Source organism: Symphalangus syndactylus, chromosome 16 (genome assembly GCF_028878055.3).
Source record: "Symphalangus syndactylus isolate Jambi chromosome 16, NHGRI_mSymSyn1-v2.1_pri, whole genome shotgun sequence".
Taxonomy (NCBI): domain Eukaryota; kingdom Metazoa; phylum Chordata; class Mammalia; order Primates; family Hylobatidae; genus Symphalangus; species Symphalangus syndactylus.
This window is the reverse complement of record NC_072438.2, coordinates 46,799,107-46,819,619: the sequence shown is the minus strand read 5'-3', so window position 1 is coordinate 46,819,619 and position 20,513 is coordinate 46,799,107. Positions and strand designations below refer to the sequence as shown.

The 20,513-nt window shown below is 42.9% G+C and overlaps 1 protein-coding gene and 1 non-coding gene across 6 annotated transcripts in view; both read right to left on the bottom strand.

The window, feature by feature from the left end:
* N4BP2 (NEDD4 binding protein 2) overlaps positions 1 to 20,513 on the bottom strand; it is a 127,133-nt gene that overhangs the window by 93,464 nt on the left and 13,156 nt on the right. Inside the window, exon 1 of one of the 5 annotated variants that reach the window (XM_063619777.1) lies at positions 14,273 to 14,369. The exons of 3 other annotated variants lie outside the window; for them this stretch is intronic. The gene's annotated coding sequence lies outside the window, so the exon portion shown is untranslated. Of the gene's footprint in view, positions 1 to 14,272; positions 14,370 to 20,513 lie in introns of those variants that run through there. One more of the 5 variants, XM_063619775.1, reaches the window with a different exon arrangement.
* Positions 9,160 to 9,289, bottom strand: LOC129465089 (small nucleolar RNA SNORA51). Its single transcript, XR_008651867.1, has one exon. It is a non-coding gene; the product is annotated as a small nucleolar RNA SNORA51 (small nucleolar RNA).

Below are 20,513 nucleotides of genomic sequence, written 5' to 3'. Positions count from 1 at the left end.
CCTCATGGCTACAGACACAAAAATCCTTAACAAAATACTAGCAAATACAATTCAGCAATATATATTTCTTTTTTTTTTTTTTTTTTTTTTTTGACACAGGGTCTTGCTCTATCACCCAGGCTGGAGTGCGGTGGATATAATTGTTTTTATATATTGCTGAATTTTGGCAGGGCATAGTAGTTCACATTTACAATCCCGGAACTTTAGGAGGCTGAGTTGGGAGGATCGCTTGAGCCCAGGAGTTCAGGACCAGCCTGGGCAACACAGTGAGACCTCAACTCTACAAAAAAATTTAAAATTAGCCAAGCATGGTGGTACGTACCTGTGGTCCCAGGTACTAGGGGGCAGGGTGAGGTGAAAGGATCACTTAGGCCCAGGTGGTCGAGGCTTCAGTGAGCCATGATCACACCACTACGCTCCAGCCTGGGCAACAGTAAGACCCTGTCTCAAAAAAAAAAAAAAGGATTATATACTATAATGAAATGGGGTTTATTCCAGGAAGGCAAGGCTAGTTCCATATTCAAAAATCAGTATAATCCACCATCTTAATGGGTGAAAGAATCATATCAATCAATGCAGAAAATAATGACAAAATTCAACACCATTCATGGTAACTACCAGAAAAACAGGAACAAAAATACTCTCAACCTGTTAAGAGCACCTATAAAAACCTACAGCTGACATTGTATTTGTAATGAAATACTAAACGCTTTTCCTCCTAACATCAGGAAAAAGGCAAGATGTCTACTCTCACCAATTTTATTCAAAATAATGCTGGAAGTTCTAGCTCATGAAGTAAGAGAAAAAAAGAAAATAAAACACATATAGATTAGGGAAGAAGAAATAAAAGTGTCCCTATTTGCAGATAACATGGTTATCTATGTATTATAGAAAATCCCAAGTAATCTATAAAATCTCCAACAAGAAAGTGAGTTTAACAAGGGTGCAAGATACAAGATAAACATATAAAAGCAACTGTATTTATACATACTAGCAAAAAACACATGGACACTGAAATTAAAGAAACAGTACCCTTCACAATTGCAAAAAAAAAAAACAAAACAGAGAAATACACTAAGTCCTCACTTATTAACATCAATAGGATCTTGTAAACTACAACTTTTTTTTTTTGAGACTGAGTCTCACTCTGTCACCCAGGCTGGAGTGCAATGGTGTGATTTTGGCTCACTGCAATCTCCACCTCCTGGGTTCAAGCGATTCTCCTGCCTCAGCCTCCTGAGTAGCTGGGTTTACAGGCACATGCCACCACACCCAGCTAATTTTTGTATTTTTAGTAGAGATGGGGTTTCACCATGTTGACCAGGCTGGTCTCGAACTCCTGACCTCAGGTGATCAGCCTGCCTCAGCCTCTCGAAATGCTGGGATTACAGGTGTGACTTACCACGCCTGGCTGTAAACTACAACTTTAAGCAAAACAATACACAACCAATTTTTTTCCTCATCAACGTTATAACAGAATGACGTTGAACGAAAGTATGTTGTTCAAGGACCTGATACATGTCGTTTCACTTAAAATCACAGTTTCCAAGAACCTATTGATGATGTTATGAGAGGACTTCCTATATTTCAGTACATAGGTGTAAATCTAAGAAAACAAGTACAAAACTTAATATCCTGAAAACTATGAAAGAAACGTTCAAAGACGGGAAGACAACACAGTAAATATGTCAATTCTTCCCCAAATTGATATACACGTTTAAGAAAACGCCTACCAGAACCCAAGCAAGTTTTTTTATAGATATAGATAAAATTATTATAAAATTGATAAGACAAAGGAACTAAAATAGGTAAAATAGCTTTGAAAAAGAACAAAGCAGGAGGAATTGTCAACCTGATTTCAAGGGTTGCTGTATAGCTACACTAATCAAAACTATGGAGCATCAGTGGAGGGACAGAAATACAGACCTGATAACAGATTATAGATCTGGGAACAAGAGAGAAAACTTAGCAACGTAAGTATGCCTGACTGATTTTTGACTGTGGTGCAAAAGCAATTCAATAGAGAAAAGACCACCTTTTCAACAAATGATACTGGAACAAGAGGACACCAAGAATACCCTTTAGTATTCTTGGAAATTTACAGAAATATTTACAGAAATATTAACTCACAGTGGACCACAGATTTAAATGTTTAAGACATAAAGCTATAAAATTTTCAGAAAAAAAGGGGAAAATCTCTCCTTGTGGGAACTAAAAAAAAAAGAGGGAAAATCTTCAGAATCTAAGGCTAGGCAAAAACACAAAAGCATGGGCCATAAAAGGAAAAACTGATAGTGGCCAGGTGCAGTGGCTCACGCCTGTAATCCCAGCACCTTGGGAGGCTGAGGCATGTGGATCACTTGAGCTGAAGAGTTCAAGACCAGCCTGGCCAACAATGGCAAAACCCCGTCTCTACCAAAAATACAAAAATTGGCCAGGTGTGGTGGCATGTGCCTGTAATCCCAGCTATTTGGGAGGCTGAGGCAAGAGAATGGTTTGAACCCAGGAGGCAGAGGCTAGTGAGCCAAGATGGCACTACTGCACTCCAGCCTGGGTGACAGAGCAAGACTATGACTCAAAAAAAAAAAAAAAAAAAAAAAGGCAAAACTGATAAATTATAGTTCATCAAATCAAAACTTTTGTTTGATGAAAGACCTGGCTAAAAGGATGAAAAGGCAAGCTACAGACTATGAGAAAATACTTACATACCACATTCGGGACAAGGACTAATATCTAAAATCTATTAACAACCTATCAAAACTCAACAGTATGCCAGGCATGGTGGCTCATGCCTGTAAACCTAGCACTTTGGGAGCCCAACAGGGGCTGAAGAGGGGGGGAATCCCTTAAGCCCAGGAGTTCAAGACCAGCCTAGACAAAATAGTGAGACCCTGTCTCTATGAAGAAATAGAAAAAATCAGCCAGGCATGGTGGCACGTGCCTGTAATCCCAGTTACTCAGGAGACTAAGGTGGAAGGATCGTTTGCAGCTGGGAGGTTGAGGCTACAGTGAGCTATGATCATGCCATTGCACTCCAGCCTAGGTGACAGAGAGAGACCCTGTTTCAAAAAAACACAAAAAAGAAACAAAAAATAAAAACCAAACAATTGGAAAATCAGCAAAAAAGGAGAAAAAACACTACACAAAAGAGGAGATACAGGTGGCAAATAAGTACATAAAAAGATGTTCAACATCACTAACCATTAAGTAAGTGCAAATTAAAACTCTAATGAGGTCAGGCCCAGTGGCTCATGCCTGTAATCCCAGCATTTGGGGAGGCCAAGGCGGGCAGATCACCTGAGGTCAGGAATTCGAGACCAGCCTGACCAACAAGGAGAAACCCCGTTTCTAGTAAAAATACAAAATTAGCCGGGCGTAGTGCTGCACGCCTGTAATCCCAGCTACTCGGGAGGCTGAGGCAGGAGAATCACTTCAACCCGGAAGGCGGAGGCTGCAGTGAGCCGAGATCACACCATTGCACTCCAGCCTGGGCAACAAGAGCGAAACCCCATTGCAAAAAACAAACAAACAAACAAAAACTATAATGAGATATTACCTATCAAATTGACTAAAACAAAAAACAGGTACAACACCAAATGATGGCAAGACTTCAAAGAAACAACATCACTTATAGTTGCTGATGGGAATGTAAAATGGTACAGTCACTCTGAAAAATATTTTGCAGTTTCTTAAAAAAACTAAATATACAACTACCATAGAACTCAACAATTGCACTTCTGGGCATTTATCCCTGAGGACTGAAAAATTATATTCATCTAAAACCTGTAAACAAATGTTTACAGCAGCTTCATTCATAATAACCAAAAGCTGGAAACAACTCATGTCCTCCAGTAGATAAATGGTTAAACAAACTATGGTACATCCATTCCATGAAGTACTAGTCAGCAATAAAAACATATTACTGATGCATACAACACCCTGGATGAAATTCCAGAGTATTATGCTCAGTAAAAAAAGCCAGTTGTAGCCAGGCGTGGTGGCTCCCATCTGTAATCCCAGCACTTTGGGAGGCCAAGGTGGGCAGATCACCTGAGGTCAGGAGTTCGAGACCAGCCTGGGCAGCACAGTGAGACCAGCCTGGCCAACGTGGCAAAACCCCGCCTCTACTAAAAATACAAAAATTAGCCGGGCATTGTGGCGCATGCCTGTAATCCCAGCTACTTGAGAGGCTGAGGCAGGAGAATCACTTAGAACCCAGGAGACAGAGGTTGCAGTAAGCCGAGATCGAGCCATTCAGCCTGAGCAACAGAGAGACACTCCGTCTCAAAAAATAAAAAAAATTTTTTTAAAAAGCCAGTCCTAAAAGGTTATATTGAAATTCCACTTACACAACATTTCTTTTTTTTGGTGGGGGGTGGGGCGCATGGAGCGGGGGAAGGTGGCTCATGCCTGTAATCCGAAAACTTTGGGAGGCCAAGGTGGGCAGATCATTTGAGGCCAAGTTCAACACCAGCCTATGCAACATGGCAAAACCCAGTCTCTACTAAAAATACAAAAAATTAGCTGGGTGTGGTGGCACATGCCTGTAATCTCAGCTACTCCAGAGGCTGAGAAACGAAAATTGTTTGAATCCAGGAGGTAGAGGTTGCAGTGAGCCAAGAACAAGCCACTGCTCTCCAGCTTAGGTGACAGAGCGAGACTTAGTCTCAAAAAAACTTAATTTTTTAATTTTGAAAAAAGTATGTAAAATTCAAACAAAACTCCCTTCTCTGTAACCATTAACAGAAGAAGCTTCCCCCACTTCAAAAAAAATTTTTTTTTAAAGGAGGGGAAAGGGGAAAGGAAAGAAACACAAGAGGAAGAGAGAAAGGGGTAAGGAAGAAGGAGTGAAACAGTAAGAACACAGAAGATTTGATCTGTGCAATAAATATAACTTGACTCCATATCTATAGAACATTGAACCCAATAGCCACAAAACACAATTTACTTTCAAGTGCACATGGAATTATACTAGAAATCAGTAGCAAAAAATGTAATTACACCAGGCACGATGGCTTACACCTATAATGCCAGGACTTTAGGAGGCTGAGGTGGGAGGATCGCTTGAGCCCAGGAGTTCGAAACCAGCCTGGGCACCATAGTGAGACCCCCATCTCTACAAAAAATCTTTTAAAAACTTAGTCAGGCATGGTGGCATTCACCTGTGGTCCCAGCCACTCAGGAGGCTGAGATGGGAGGATCACTTCAGCCCAGGAGGTCAAGGCTGCAGTGAGCTCTGATCACACTACTACATTCCAGCATAAGCAACAAAGCAAAACCTTGTCTCAAAAGTATAAATAAATGTTTTAAATCTATATAATATATATAATTAGAAACTAAATTTCTTGAAAATTAAGAAATCTACTTTCCATAAGTCTTTTTCTTATGTTCTTCTTTTTAAATTTTTTTTATTTGGTCGGGCCCAGTGGCTCACATCTGCAATTGCACTTTGGGAGGCCGAGGCGGGTAGATTACTTGAGGTCAGGCATTCGAAACCAGCCTGACAAACACGGTGAAACCTCATCTCTACAACAAATACAAAAATTAGCTGGGCATGGCGGTGCACACCTGTAATCCCAGGTACTCGGGAGGCTGAGGCAGGAGAATCAATTGAAGCCAGGAGGCGGAGGTTGCAATGAGCCAAGATCATGCCACTGCACTCCAAGCCTGGGTGACAGGGTAAGACTTCGTCTCAAAAACAAAAATAAATAAATGAATAATTTTTTAAAATTTTTCTTATTTTTGTAGAGACAGTGTCTCGCTACATTGTCCAGGCTGGTCTCAAACTCCTGGACTTGCCCAGGCACGGTGGTTCACGCCTGTAATCCAGATTGGTCTGGCATTCGAGACCAGACCTGGACAACATGGCGAAACCCTGTCTCTACTAAAAATACAAAAATTAGCAAAAAAAAAAAAAAAAAAATTAGCCGGGCATGTTGGCAAGCCTGTAATCCCAGCTACTCAGGAGCTGAGGCAGGAGGATCGCTTGAATCCAGCAGGCAGAGGTTGCAGTGAGCTGAGATCGAGCCATTGCACTCCAGCCTGAGTGACAAGAGCAAAACTCCGTCTCAAAAAACAAACAAACAAACAAAAAACTCCTGGCCTCAAATATTCCTCCTGCCTCAGCCTCCCAAAGTGCTGGGATTACAGGTGTGAGCAGCACACTTAGCTAGATATTTCTTTATACCAACAACTAGAAAATAAAATTAAATCAAATGATCAGTTCTCAGTTCTTGTCTTTCTAGACCTATCAGCAGCATTTACACAGCTGATCAATCTCCCCCCAAGAACCGGCTTTCTTCTCCTGAGGACACTGCCACTCTCGAGATTTTCGCATCTCTCAACTTGGAAACAATGGAGTGTTCCAGAGCTCAGTCCTAGGGCCTGTTCTTTTCCCTCTTTTCCCTCTACAAAAAATTTAAAAATTAGCCAGGCATGGTGGCGCTGTAATTCCAGCGACTGGAAGCTTAGGCAGGAGGATCACTTGACTCCAGGAGTTGGAGGCTGCACTGAGCTATGATTGTGCCACTGCACTCCAGCCTTGGTGACAGAGTGAGACCCCATCTCTTAAGAAAAATAATAAAAAATAAATTCTATCAATATGCTAACAAATTTACATCTTCAGCCAGCAACTCTTCTCTGACTCTAGACCCACATCAAACTATTCACTGAACATCTCTACTTTGTGTATCTAAAAAACATCTCAGGCTGGGCACAGTGACTCAGGCCTGTAATCCCAGCACTTTGGGAGGCTGAGGCAGGCAGATTGCCTTGAGGTCAAGACCAGCCTGGTCAACATGGCGAAAACCCGTCTCTACTAAAAATATAAATTGGCCGGGTGCGGTAGCTCATGCTTGTAATCCCAGCACTTTGGGAGGCCAAGGCAGGTGGATCACGAGGTCAGAAGTTCGAGACCAGCCTGGCCAACACAGTGAAGCCCCGTCTCTACTAAAAATATAAAAATTAGCTGGGCATGGTAGTGGGTGCCTGTAATCCCAGCTACTCGGGAGGCTGAGGCAGGAGAATCGCTTGAACCTAGGAGGCGGAGGTGGCAGTGAGCTGAAATCGCACCACTGCATTCCAGCCTGGGCGACACAGTGAGACTCCATCTCAAAAAAAAAACAAAACAAACAAACAAAAAAAATGCCGGGCGCTGTGGCTCACACCTGTAATCCCAGCACTTTGGAAGGCCAAGACAGGCAGATCACCTGAGGTTGGGAGTTCGAGATGAGCCTGACCAATATGGAAAAACCCCGTCTCTATCAAAAAATACAAAATTAGCCGGGCATGGTGGCCCAGCTACTCAGGAGGCTGAAGCAGGAGAATCGCTTGAACCCAGGAGGCAGAGGTTGCAGTGAGCCGAGATCACGCCACTGCACTCCAGCCTGGCGACAGAGAGAAACTCTGTCTCAAAAAAATATATATATATATATAAATATTTATATATATTTTATATATATGATATATATTTATATTTATATATATAATATATATACAAAATTTAGCTGGGCGTGGAGGCGCATGCCTGTAATCCCAGCTACTTGGGAGGCTGAGGCAGGAGAATCACTTGAACCCAGGAGGCGGAGGTTGCAGTGAGCCGAGATCACGCTACTGCACTCCAGCCTGGCGACAGAGACTCTGTCTCAAAAAAAAAAAAAAAAAAAATACAAATATTAGCTGGGCGTGGAGGCGCATGCCTGTAATCCCAGTTACTTTCGAGGCTGAGCCGGGAGAATCGCTTGAACCTGGGAGACAGAGGTTGCAGTGAGCTGAGATCATGCCACTGCACTCCAGTCTGGACAAAAGACAAGACTCCATCTCGGAGGAAAAAAAAAAAAAAAAATCTCAAACCAGGCATATCTAAAAGTGACCTGATTCTCCTCTGCCACCCTGCCCTATCTATAGTAATTGCAATCTCAGCTAATGGCAATTTCTACTTGTTGAAGCCAAAAACTAAGTCATTTTTGCCTATTCTTTCCCTCACACCTAATCATTCAGCAAATCCTGCCAGTTGGAAATTCAAAATAAGCCGGGTGCGGTGGCTCACACCTGTAATCCCAGTACTTTGAGAGGCCAAGGCGGATGGATTACCTGAGGTCAGGGGTTCAAGACCAGCCTGGGCAACATGCCGAAATCCCGTCTCTACTAAAAGTACAAAAATTAGTTGGGAGTGGTGGCGCATGCCTGTAATCCCAGCTACTCAAGAGGCTGAGGCAGGAGAACCCAGGAGGGGGAGGTTTCAGTGAGTAGAGATCACGCCACTGCACTCCAGCCTGGGTGACAGAGTGAGACTCCGTCTGAATGAATGAATAATAAATTCAAAATACATTTAAAATCATCACCTTCACCACTACCATCTGTATCAAAGGTAGCGTCGTGGATTGGTTTTAAGTGTGGGAGCTCCCAAATTTCTATTTATACCAGCTTTATTAAAATATAATATGTAAACCAGAAAATTCGCCATTTCAAAGTGTACAATTCAGTGGTTTCCAGTACATTCCGAGTTGTATAACCATCACCACTAATTCCAGAACATTTCTATTACCTCAAGAAGAAACCCCACAACCCATTAGCAACCATTCCCATTCCTCCTTCTCCTATCCCCTGGCAACCACGAATCTACTTTTATCTCTATAGGTTTACCTATTCTAGGCATTTATATGAACAGAATTGTATAATATAAAACATGGCCTTTTGTGACTGGCTCCTTTCACTTGGCATGCTTTCCAGGTTCATCCATGTTGTAGCCTGTATTGGTACTTCACTGATACTGCTAGAAAATACTGCATGGTACGGATATAACACACTTTATGTATATATGCATCAAGTGATGGTTATTTGGGTTGTTTCTATTTTTTGGCTATAGTGAATAATCTTGCTATGAACATTTGTATAAGAGTTTGGTGTGGACATGTTTTCATATCTCTTAAGTATATATCTAAGAGTGGAATTGCTAGTTCATATGGTAACTCCATGTTTAACCTTTTGAGGAACTGCCAAACGGTTTTCCAAAGCAGCTGCACGAATTTCAGCTTCCACCAGCAATGTGTGAGGGCTCTGATTTCTCTAATCCTCACCAACACCGTTACTGTCCATTGTTTTGTTTGGGTTTGTTTTCATTTTTTCCTTTTGTTTTTTCCTTTTTCTATGTCCACACCGCCCTCCAACCCCACTTCATAATATAGAACAGGCACAGGGCGTGGGCTGAAGTATATATGGGATAGGTTTACTCTGTCTCCTCTTTCTATACAGTCAGTGTAAGAATACAGCCCGGCGGGGTGCGGTGGCTCACGCCTGTAATCCCAGCACTTTGAGAGGCTGAGGCAGGCAGATAACGAGGTCAGGAGATCGAGACCATCCTGGCTAACACGGTGAAACCCCGTCTCTACTAAAAATACAAAAAATTAGCCAGGCGTAGTGGCGGGCACCTGTAGACCCAGCTACTGGAGTGGCTGAGGCAGGAGAATGGCGTGAACCCGGGCGGCAGAGCTTTGCAGTGAGCCGAGATTGAGCCGCTGCACTCCAGCCTCGGGGACAGAGCAAGACTCTTGTCTCAAAAAAAAAAAAAGAATAGGCCGGGCGCAGGGGCTCACACCTGTAATCCCAGCACTTCGGGAGGCCGAGGCGGGTGGATCACGAGGTCAGGAGATCAAGACCATCCTAGCTGGCCAGGCGCGGTGGCTCATGCCTGTAATCCCAGCACTTTGGGAGGCCAAGGCGGGCGGATCAAGAGGTCAGGAGATCGAGACCATCCTGGCTAACGCGGTGAAACCCCATCTCTACTAAAAATACAAAAAATTAGCCGGGCGTGGTGGCGGGCTCCTGTAGTCCCAGCTACTCGGGAGGCTGAGGCAGGAGAATGGCGTGAACCCGGGAGGCGGAGCTTGCAGTGAACAGAGATCGCACCACTACACTCCAGCCTGGGTGACAAAGCGAGACTCCATCTCAAAAAAAAAAAAAAAAGACCATCCTAGCTAACACGGTGAAACCCCGTCTCTACTAAAAATAGAAAAAATTAGCCGGGCGTGGTGGCGGGCATGGTGGTGGGCATCTGTAGTCCCAGCTACTCAGGAGGCTGAGGCAGAAGAATGGCATGAACCTGGGAGGCGGAGGTTGCAGTGAGCCGAGATCACGCCACTGCACTCCAGCCTGGGCGACAGAGCAAGACTCCGTCTGAAAAAAAAAAAAAAGAATACAGCCTGTGGTAAGCACCAGGAGGTGTTGGGTTTGTTTGTTTGGTTAGGCTTTTTGCTTGTTTTTTTTTTTTTTGGAGACAGAGTCTCACTCTGTTGCACACGCTGGTCTCAAAGTCCTGGGCTCAAGGAACTCTTCCACATAATCCTAGTGGTATCTAGCTGTGGTTTTGATTTGCATTTTCCTAAGGACAAATGTTGTTGACCATCTTTACATGTTCTTATCGGCATTTATATACTTCTTTGAATAAATGTCTGTTTGGATTCTTTTGCCCATTTGTAAATTGGGTTGTTTCTATTATTAAGCTGAACCCAGGATTGTTAGATTATTGAATACAACATCTCTTTAGATTGATATAATGGAAGTTTAGACAGCCATTTAAAAAGACTATGTTTTGAATATTTTTTTTTTTTTTTTTTTTTTGAGACAAGGCCTCACTCTGTCACCTAGGCTGGAGTGCAGTGGCGCCATCTCGGCTCACTGCAGCCTCCACCTCTTGGGTTCAAGCAATTCCCCTGCCTCAGCCTCCCAATTTGCTGGGACTACAGGAGCTCGCTACCATGCCCAGTTTATTTTGTTATTTTTTCTGAGATGGAGTTTCGCTCTTGTTGCCCAAGCTAGAGTGCAATGGCACAACCTTGGCTCACCGCAACCTCCGCCTTCCAGATTCGAGCGATTCTCCTGTCTCAGCCTCCCGAATAGCTGGGATTACAGGCATGTGCCACCACACCCAGCTAATTTTGTATTTTTAGTAGAGATGGGGTTTCTCCATGTTAGTCAGGCTGGTCTCAAACTCCTGACCTCAGGCGATCCACCCACCTTGGCCTCTCAAAGTGCTGGGATTACAGGCGTGAGCCACAGCACCCAGCCTTATTTTTGTAATTTTTAGTAGCAATGGGGTTTCACCACATTGGCCAGGCTGGTCTCAAACTCCTGACCTCGGGTAATCCACCCGTCTCAGCCTCCCAAAATGCCAGGATTAAAGGCATGAGCCACTGTGCCCAGCCTGATTTGGATAATATTTAACTGTAGTTTTTTGTTTTTGTTTTTTCTTTTTGAGACAGAGTCTCACACTGTCACCCAGGCTGGAGTGCAATGGCACAATGTCGGCTCACTGCAACCTCCAAAAAAAAAAAAAGATATTTTGGGGGTTTTTTTGACACAAAGTCTCCCTCTGTCACCTAAGCTGGAGTGCAGTGACAGGATCTGAGCTCAATGCTACCTCCGCCTCCCAAGTTCAAGTGATTTTCCTGCCTCAGCCTCCCACAGGTGTGCACCACCACGCCTGGCTAATTTTTGTACTTTTGGTAGAGACAGAGTTTCACCATGATGACCAGGCTGGCCTAGAACTCTTGACCTCAAGTGATCCTCCTGCCTCAGTGTCTCTAAGTACTGGGATTACAGGCAGGAGCCACCGCACCTGGCCAAAAAATACTTTTTATAGAAAATGTAACCAAATTAAAGTAACCAATCATCTTTAAATATATCTATCAGGGACAGGCATGATGGCTCACACCTCCAATTCCAGCACTTTGGGAAGCCAAAGGAGGAGGATTGCTTAAGCCCAGGAGTTCTATACAAGCCTGGGCAACACAGGGAGAACACATCTCTGTGAAAAATTTAAAATTAGCTAGGCCTGGTGGCACATGCCTGTAGTCCCAGCTGCTCAGGAGGCTAAGGTAGGAGGATTGTTTGGACCTGAGAGGCCAAGGCTGCAGCAGGCAGTAATCAAAGCACTGCACTCCAGCCTGGGCAACAAAGCAAAACCCTCTCTCAAACAAACAAAAAAAGAAATATGTATCTATCTGTTATAACATCCTAAACACTTAGGAAAACAGTATAAATTATGGCAGAAATCATCCTTTGGAATACTATGCAGTAATAAAAAAATAGGTGGAATATAGAAATAAGATGTGTAGGCCTCGCACGGTGGCTCACGCCTGTAATCCCAGCACTCTGGGAGGCCAAGGCAGGCGAATCATAAGGTCAGGAGTTCGAGACCAGCCTGGCCAATATGGTGAAACCCCATCTCTACTAAAAATACAAAAATTAGCCAGGCATGGTGGCATGCACCTGTAGTCCTAGCTACTCAGGAGGCTGAGGCAGAAGAATCACTTTAACCAGGAGGCAGAGGTTGCAGTGAGCTAAGATCGCGCCACTGCACTCCAGCCTAGGCGACAGAGTGAGACTCCATCTCAAAAAAATAAATAAATAAAAGAAAAGCTGTGTAAAAACTAGATAGACCTCTGAGACATGTTGTTAAACGTTAAAGCCAGTTGCTGAAAAATATATACCTTTAATTCCAAGTGTATTTCTGTATAATACATCAACATTGTTTATAATCCTTAACTACTTATTGCAGTACTAGTCTTGCTTAATTTAGAGTCAGTCGGTGTTACTGACTTATATTTCCATCTATATGTGTTTATATCTACAACTAACAATGTTTCTTGAGAACATGGATCATGATATATACCCCAAAATGGTACTATGCATAGTACCACACGTAAAACAGGTGCACAAATATTTATGGATGGCTAACAATACGTAAAATATGAAGACGCAAGATTGGCCTATTTTTTATTTATTTATTTATTTATTTTATTATTTTTTTTTAACAGAGTCTCACTCTGTCACCCAGGCTGGAGTGCAGTGGCAAGAGCTCAGTTCACTGCAGCCTCTGCCTCCCAGGCTCAAGCAATTCTCATGTCTCAGCCTCCCAAGTAGCTGGAATTACAGGTGCATGCCACCATGTCCTACTAATTTTTGTATTTTTAGTAGAGACAGGGTTTTGCCACGTTGGCCAGGCTGGTCTCAAACTCCTGGCCTCAAGTGATCTGCCTGCCACGGCCTCCCAAAGTGCTAGGATTACAGGTGTGAGGCACCATGCCCAGCCAAGATTGGCCTTTAAGAAGCAGAGAAATGAAAACACTCATTAAATAGAAAAACTAACACCACAATTCAGTTCTTTATGCTTCCTCAGTCAACATGTCTTATACCACCATAAGCTCTTTTGAAAATTCTAGTAACAAAATCTGTGATTATATTTTCCTTCTCATGAGGTGTTTTTTTAGTCCCTCAAATATATAAGTAAAAGCTTAGAAACCTGTGTAGGCTAGGCGTGGTGGCTCACACCTGTTGTCCCAGCACTTTGGGAGGCCGAGGCAGGCGGATCACTTGAGCCAAGGAGTTTGAGACCAGCCTGGGCAACATGACAAAACGCCATCTCTGGGCCGGACATGGTGGCTCACGCCTGTAATTCCAGCACTTTGAGAGGTCAAAGTGGGTGGATCACTTGAGGTCAGGAGTTAGAAACTAGCCTGACCAATATGCTGAAACCCCCTTACTACTAAAAATACAAAAATTAGCTGGGCATGGTGGCACACATCTGTAATCCCAGCTACTTGGTAGGCTGAGGCAGAAGAATTGCATGAACCCAGGAGACGGAGGTTGCAGTGAGCCAAGATCGTGCCACTGCACTCCAGCCTGAGCAACAGAGCAAGACTCCGTCCCAAAAAAAAAAAGCAAAAACAAGCAGGGCTCGGTGGCTCACACCTGTAATCCCAGCACTTTGGGAAGCTGAGGCGGGCGGATCACCTGAGGTTGGGAGTTTGAGACCAGCCTGACCAACATGGAGAAAACTTGTCTCTACTAAAAATAAACAATTAGCTGGACGTGGTGACGTACGCCTGTAATCCCAGCTACTCGGGAGGCTGAGCCAGGAGAATCGCTTAAACCTGGGAAGCAGAGTTGCAGTGAGCCAAGATCATGCCATTGCACTACAGCCTGGGCAACAAGAACGAAACTCCATCTCAAAAAAAACAAAACAAAAACAAAAACCATCTCTACCAAAAAATACAAAAATTAGCTGGGTGTGGTGGCATGCACCTGTAGTCCCAGCTACTTGGGAGGCTGAGATGAGAGAATCACTTGAGCCTAGCAGTTTGAGGCTGAAGTGAGTCAAGATTGCGCCACTGCACTCCAGCCTAGGTGAAACAGCGAGACTCAATTTCAAAAAAAAAAACAAAAAAATCTTATGTGTAAAATATTCATACTCTACAACTTTAATAACACTTACTGTCTGTCTAGCATCGATGCTGTCAACATGCTCATTAAGGCCACAGCTGATATATGCAAACTCTACACCTCTTCTTGTTATCCAACATGTCTTCTTACTATGAAAGGAAAGTTATATATTAAAGTCAAATTCATATCAAACTATAATCACAAAAGAAATCAAAGTCAAAAATGTCTATAATATTTATAATATATATGATATTCCAAAGAGAAAGTGACAAAAGAGAAAAGACAAGAAAGACTGCACTTACTGCCATTGGAGGTGACTATTGCACTCTGAAAATGTCTGTATAAAAGAAAGTAACTAAGCATCTATTCTGCCTTTAAGTAGAACACTAATTCCAGATAACAAAATAGCCCTAGCTGATGAGAGAAACCTTATCTTTATAGAAGGTGGCTAGCTACTAAATGTAAAAGGAACAACAGAACCCAAAACTAATGACCATTTTTTAACCTATAATTAAATAGCTAATCAAGAATCATCAATGAATGCTAAAATCATTAGGTGAAAAGTTGGTAAAGAAATTGACCTGGCCAGGGGCGGTGGCTCACACCTGTAATCCCAGCACTTTGGAGGCCAAGGTGGGTGGATCACTTAAGGTCAGGAGTTTGAGACCAGCCTGGCCAACATGGTGAGACCCCGTCTCTGCTAAAAATAAAAATTAGCTGGGCATGGTGGTGCACACCTGTAATCCCAGCTACTCAGGAGGGAGGCTGAGACAGGAGAATCACCTGGGAGGCAGAGGTTGCAGTGAGCCGAGATGGCACCACCGCAGTCCAGCGTGGGCGACAGAGAGAGTCTCTGTCCCAAAAAAAAAAAAAAAAAAAAGTCCCACAAAAATAAAAGAAAGAAATTTATCTGGGGCTGGGTGTGGTAGCTCACGAGTGTAGTCCTATTACTTTGGGAGGCTTCGGGGGGTACAGGGAGGGATTGCCTGAGCTCAGGAGTTGGAGACCAGTCAGGACAACATGGTGAAACCTCACCTCTACTAAAATTACAAAAGTTAGCCAGGTGGGCCGAGCACGGTGGCTCACACCTGTAATCCCAGCACGTTGGGAGGCCGAGGTGGGTGGATCACGAGGTCAGGAGATCAAGACCATCCTGGCCAACATAGTGAAACCCCGTCTCTACTAAAAATACAAAAATTAGTAGCTGGGCATGGTGGCGTGTGCCTATAATCCCAGCTACTTGGGAGGCTGAGGCAGGGAGTCGAAGGTTGCAGTGAGCCAAGATCATGCCGCTGAACTCCAGCCTGGTGACAGAGTGAGACTCCATCTCAAAAAAAAAAAAAATTAGCCAGGCATGGTGGCACATGCCTGAAGTCCCAGCTTACTCAGGAGGCTGACGCACGAGAATCACTTGAACCCGGAAGGCAGAGATTGCAGTGAGCTGAGATTGTGCCACCACACTCCAGCTTGGGTGACAGAGGGAGACTCCATCCCAAAAAAGAAAAAAAAAAAAATTAGTCCCAGCTTACCCAGGAGGCTGACGCATGAGAATCACTTGAATCCGGGAGGCAGAGGTTGCAGTAAGCTGAGATTGTGCCACCGCACTCCAGCCTGGGCGACAGAGTGAGTCTCTGTCTCCAAAAAGTTAAAAAATAAAATAAAATAAAAATGTTTTTTAAAAAAAGAAATTTGAGGCTGGGGGCAGTGGCTCACGCCTATAATCCCAGCACTTTGTGAGACCAAGGCAGGAGGATCACCTGAGGTCAGGAGTTCAAGACTAGCCTGGCTAACATGGCGAAACTTCGTCTCTACTAAAAATACAAAATTAGCTGGGCGTGGTGGCGGGAGCCTGTAGTCCCAGCTACTCGGGAGGCTGAGGCAGGAGAATCACCTGAACCCAAGAGGCAGAGGTTGCAGTGAGCCGAGATCACACTATTGCACTCCAGCCTGGGCGACAAGAGCAAAACTCTGTCTCAAAAAAATAAAAAATAAAAATAAAAAAATTTACCTGATGTCAAAGTACCACCCTATAGATTACTACTTGCTAGAAGAAAAAGAAAACCATAACTTTATAATGAAATGATCAGGTTCTCACCACATTAGCTTGGTGATCAAATACAGCATCAAAATAGTGGGATCTGACATTATATGCCTCTTAACTAGAAACAGTAGGAAGTACATAGCATTACTAAATGAGGTACTCTTCCAAAACTGTTTAACCTAAGTCTACTCACATCTTTAGATCTAACTCCCAGTTTACAGGAAATAAATATAGGGGATAGAGGAAGAAGTAATACTATGCCATGAGGAAACAAGCAGCAATACAAAATGTAATCGTCTCGACAGACCTAACGGGTCAATACCACAGGGAAGGAGAGGCAGAGTAGGAAAGGAGAGGCAGAGTAGAGAAGGAGGTGGATGGGTAGAAGAGACAGTTCTACCTATATATTTAAAAAGACTCAAGAGATTACAACCAAATGCAACGGGTAATTCTTGATTGAAATCTGGCATTTAAAAAAAAAAAAAAAACACCAGCCTGGCCAACATGGTGAAACCCCGTCTCCACTAAAAATACAAAAATTAGCCAGGCATGGTGATGGACACCTGTAATCCCAGCTATTTAGGAGGCTGAGGCAAGAGAGCTGCTTGGATTCAGGAGGAGGACGTTGCAGTGAGTGAAGATCACGCCACTGCACTCCAGCCTGGGTGATAGAGCGAGACCTTCTCTCAAAAAAAAAAAAAAAAGAAGAAGAAAAAACACCACACAGCAATAAAAAACATTTTTGGAACAACTCAGGAAATCTGAATATAGTGTAAGTAGCATGTATCAGGGAATCAGGCCACATGCCTGTAATCCCAGCACTTTGCGAGGCCAAGGCAGGAGGATCACTTGAGCCCACAAGTTTAAGACCAGCCTGGGCAACATGGCAAGACTACATCTCTACAAAAAATACAAAAATTAGCCAGGCATGGTGGTATGTGCCTGTAGCCCCCAGCCACTCCAGGAGGCTGAGGCAGGAGAATGGCTTGAGCCTGGGAGGTCAAGGCTGCAGTAAGCCATGAACGTGCTGCTGCACTCTAGTCTGCGCGACACAGCAAGACCCTGTCTCAAAAAAAAATCAAAAAGTAGTATAATATTAGGGAATTATTGGTAATTTTGCTAGGAATGATAATGGTTTTATGGCTATATAGGGAGAATATCCTCCTTTTCCCTGGAGAGATCTGAAGACATATGTCTTCTTATAATCTTGTAAAAGAGCAAATATCAATCTAAATCTTTAAATGTCAAAGTCCAAAATACATACATTTCTAATACAATCATATGATACTTAAAAGGGAAAATTGAAAAAAACTTATTTGCCACTCTTAGTTTACTTTTAAACGGTTCAGGAAATTTATATATGTAGATAAAACAAATATGGCAAAATGGTAACAACTGTTGAATCAAGGAGATGGGTACCTGTGGTTTCAATGTATCATACTACTTTTCTATATCTCTATTTTCCTAATGAAAGTTTTTAAAATGTACCATGCTTCAAGCAAACTGGCTTGCTTCTAAGATATTTGAAAAGATAAAACCATATTTAATCCACTAAAAGAATACCTCTACAAAGCAAAGAAAGAGTTTTTGGGGGTTGTTTTTTTTTTTTTTTTTTTTTTAAGAGACAGGGTCTCACTCTGCCACCCAGGCTGGAGTGCAGTGGTACAACACTATAGCTTTGAACTCCTGGGCTCAAGTAATACTCTTGCATCAGCTTTCCAAAGCTGGGACCACATGCATGCACCATTCCACCTGGCTAATTTTTTGTTGTCGCTTCTTTTATTTTGTTTTGTAGAGATAGGGTTTCGCTTTGCTGCCCACACTGGTCTCCAACTCCTGGCTTCAAGCAATCCTCTCCCCTCAGCCTCCCACAGTGCTGGGAATACAGGAATGGGCAACTGTGCCTGGCCAAAATCCTTTTTTAATTCAAATATCAACTCTTGATATGAAACATGTAATTCAAAAATGCCAAGTTTTTATAAAGCAGGGCATACTCCATATTTCAAAGGTTATGTATAGGTTATCTGTCCTTACATGTTGAGAAGAAAAAAGAAAAATTCAATCATGCAGTAAGTGAGTTTAAAATGAAAGGAAGGGAAAAAAATGAAAGGGAATTTTATTTTTTTTTAACACTCTCGCTCTTTTGTGCAGTGGTACAATCTTGGCTCACTGCAACCTCCACCTCCCAGGTTCAAGTGATTCTCCTGCCTCAGCCTCCAAGTAGCCGGGATTACAAGCAAGAACCACTAAGCCCAGCTATTTTTTGCATTTTTTGTAGAGACGGAGTTTCACCATGTTGGCCAGGCTGGTCTTGAACTCCTGACCTCAAGCGATGTGCCCGCCTCAGCCTCCCAAAGGGCTGGGATTACAGGCATGAGTCACTGTGCCCGGCTGGGAATTTTTTTGTTGTTTTTTGTTTTTGTTTTTGAGATGGAGTCTCGCTCTGTCACTCAGTGGAGTGCAGTGGCACGATCCCAGCTCACTGCAACCTCTGCCTCCCAGGTTCAAGCGATTCTCCTGCCTCAGCCTCCCAAGGAGCTAGGATTACAGGCGTCCACCATCATGCCCAGCTAATTTTTGTATTTTTAGTGGAGACAGGTGTTTTGCCATGTTGGCCAGGCTGGTCTTGAACCCCTGACCTCAAGTGATCCACATGCCTCAGTCTCCCAAAGTGCTGAGATTACAGGCATGAGCCACCATGCCCAGCCTGGGAATGTTTAAAAGGATAAAAATTATAAGAAGGATCCCAAATAGTTAAACTTGAGAAAGAAAAAGCTGGAGGCCTCATACTTCCTGATTTCAAAACACCTTACATTACAGAGCTACAGTAATCAACACAGTATGGTAGGGCTTAAAGATAGACATAAGACTAATGGAATAGAATAGAAAGCCCAGAAATAAATACTCGCATATGTGATCAAATGATCTTCAACAAGGGTACCAAGGCCACACAATGGGAAAAGGAGAGTCTCTTCAACAAATGATATAGGAAAAACTGGGTATCCATGTGCAAAAGAATGAAGCTGGAATCTTATGTTACAGTGAATACAAAAGGTAATTCAAAATGGACTAAAGACCTAAATCTAAGACTTTAAACTTAAAACTCGTGGAAGAAAACGGGGAGAAAGCTTCATGACATCGGATTTGGCAATGATTTCTTGAAGATGACACCAAAGGCATAGGCAACAAAAGCACAAATCGACAAAATGGACATCAAACTTAAAGAATTCTGTGTCACAAAGGAAACAACAGAATAATAAGGTAACCTATGGAATGAGAGAAAATATTTGCAAACCATACATCTGATAAGTTGGTAATATCTAGAATATATAAAGAACTCCTACAACTCAACAAACAAAATCCAAATAACCCAATTTAAAAACGGGCAAAGGACTTGCACAGATGTTTCTCCAAAGAAGATATACACATGGCCAACAAGTATATGAAAAGATACTCATCACTAATCAGAGAAATACAAATTAAAACCACAATGAGATAGGTATCACCTTACACCTATTGAGATGGCCACTATCAACAAATAAGTTAAAAAACAGGCCGGGTGCAGTGGCTCATGCCTGTAATCCCAGCACTTTAGGAGGTCAAGGCAGGTGGATTACCTGAGGTCAGGGGTTCAAGACCAGCCTGGCCAACATGGTAAAATGCCACCTCTACTAAAATTACAAGAATTAGCCTGTAGTCTCAGCTACTTGGGAGGCTGAGACAGGAGAATCACTTGAACCCAGGATGCAGAGGTTACAGTGAGCCAAGATCATGCCACTGTACTCCACCCTGGGTGACGGAGTGAGACTCTGTCTCAAAAAATAAAAAAATAAAAAATAAAAATATTGGCAAAGATGTAGAGAAACTGGAACCCTTGTGTACTACTGGTAGGAACGTAAAATGGCTCAGCTGCTAAGCAAAGGGTATGGCAGCTCCTCAAAAAATTAAAAACAGAATTATCATATGATCCAGCAATGCCACTTCAGGGTACATATCCAAAATAATTAATAACAGGATCTCCAAGAGATACTTGCACATGCATGTTTATTACAGCATTATTCACAATAGTCAAGAGGTGGAAGCAACCTAAATGTCCATCAACAGGTGAATGGATAAAAAAAAAAAAAATGTGGTACATACACGCAATGGAATATTATTCAGCCTTAAAAAAAAAAAAAAAAGAGGCCAAGCACAGTGGCTCATGCATGTAATCCCAGCATTTTGGAAGGCCAAGGCTAGCTGATCACTTGAG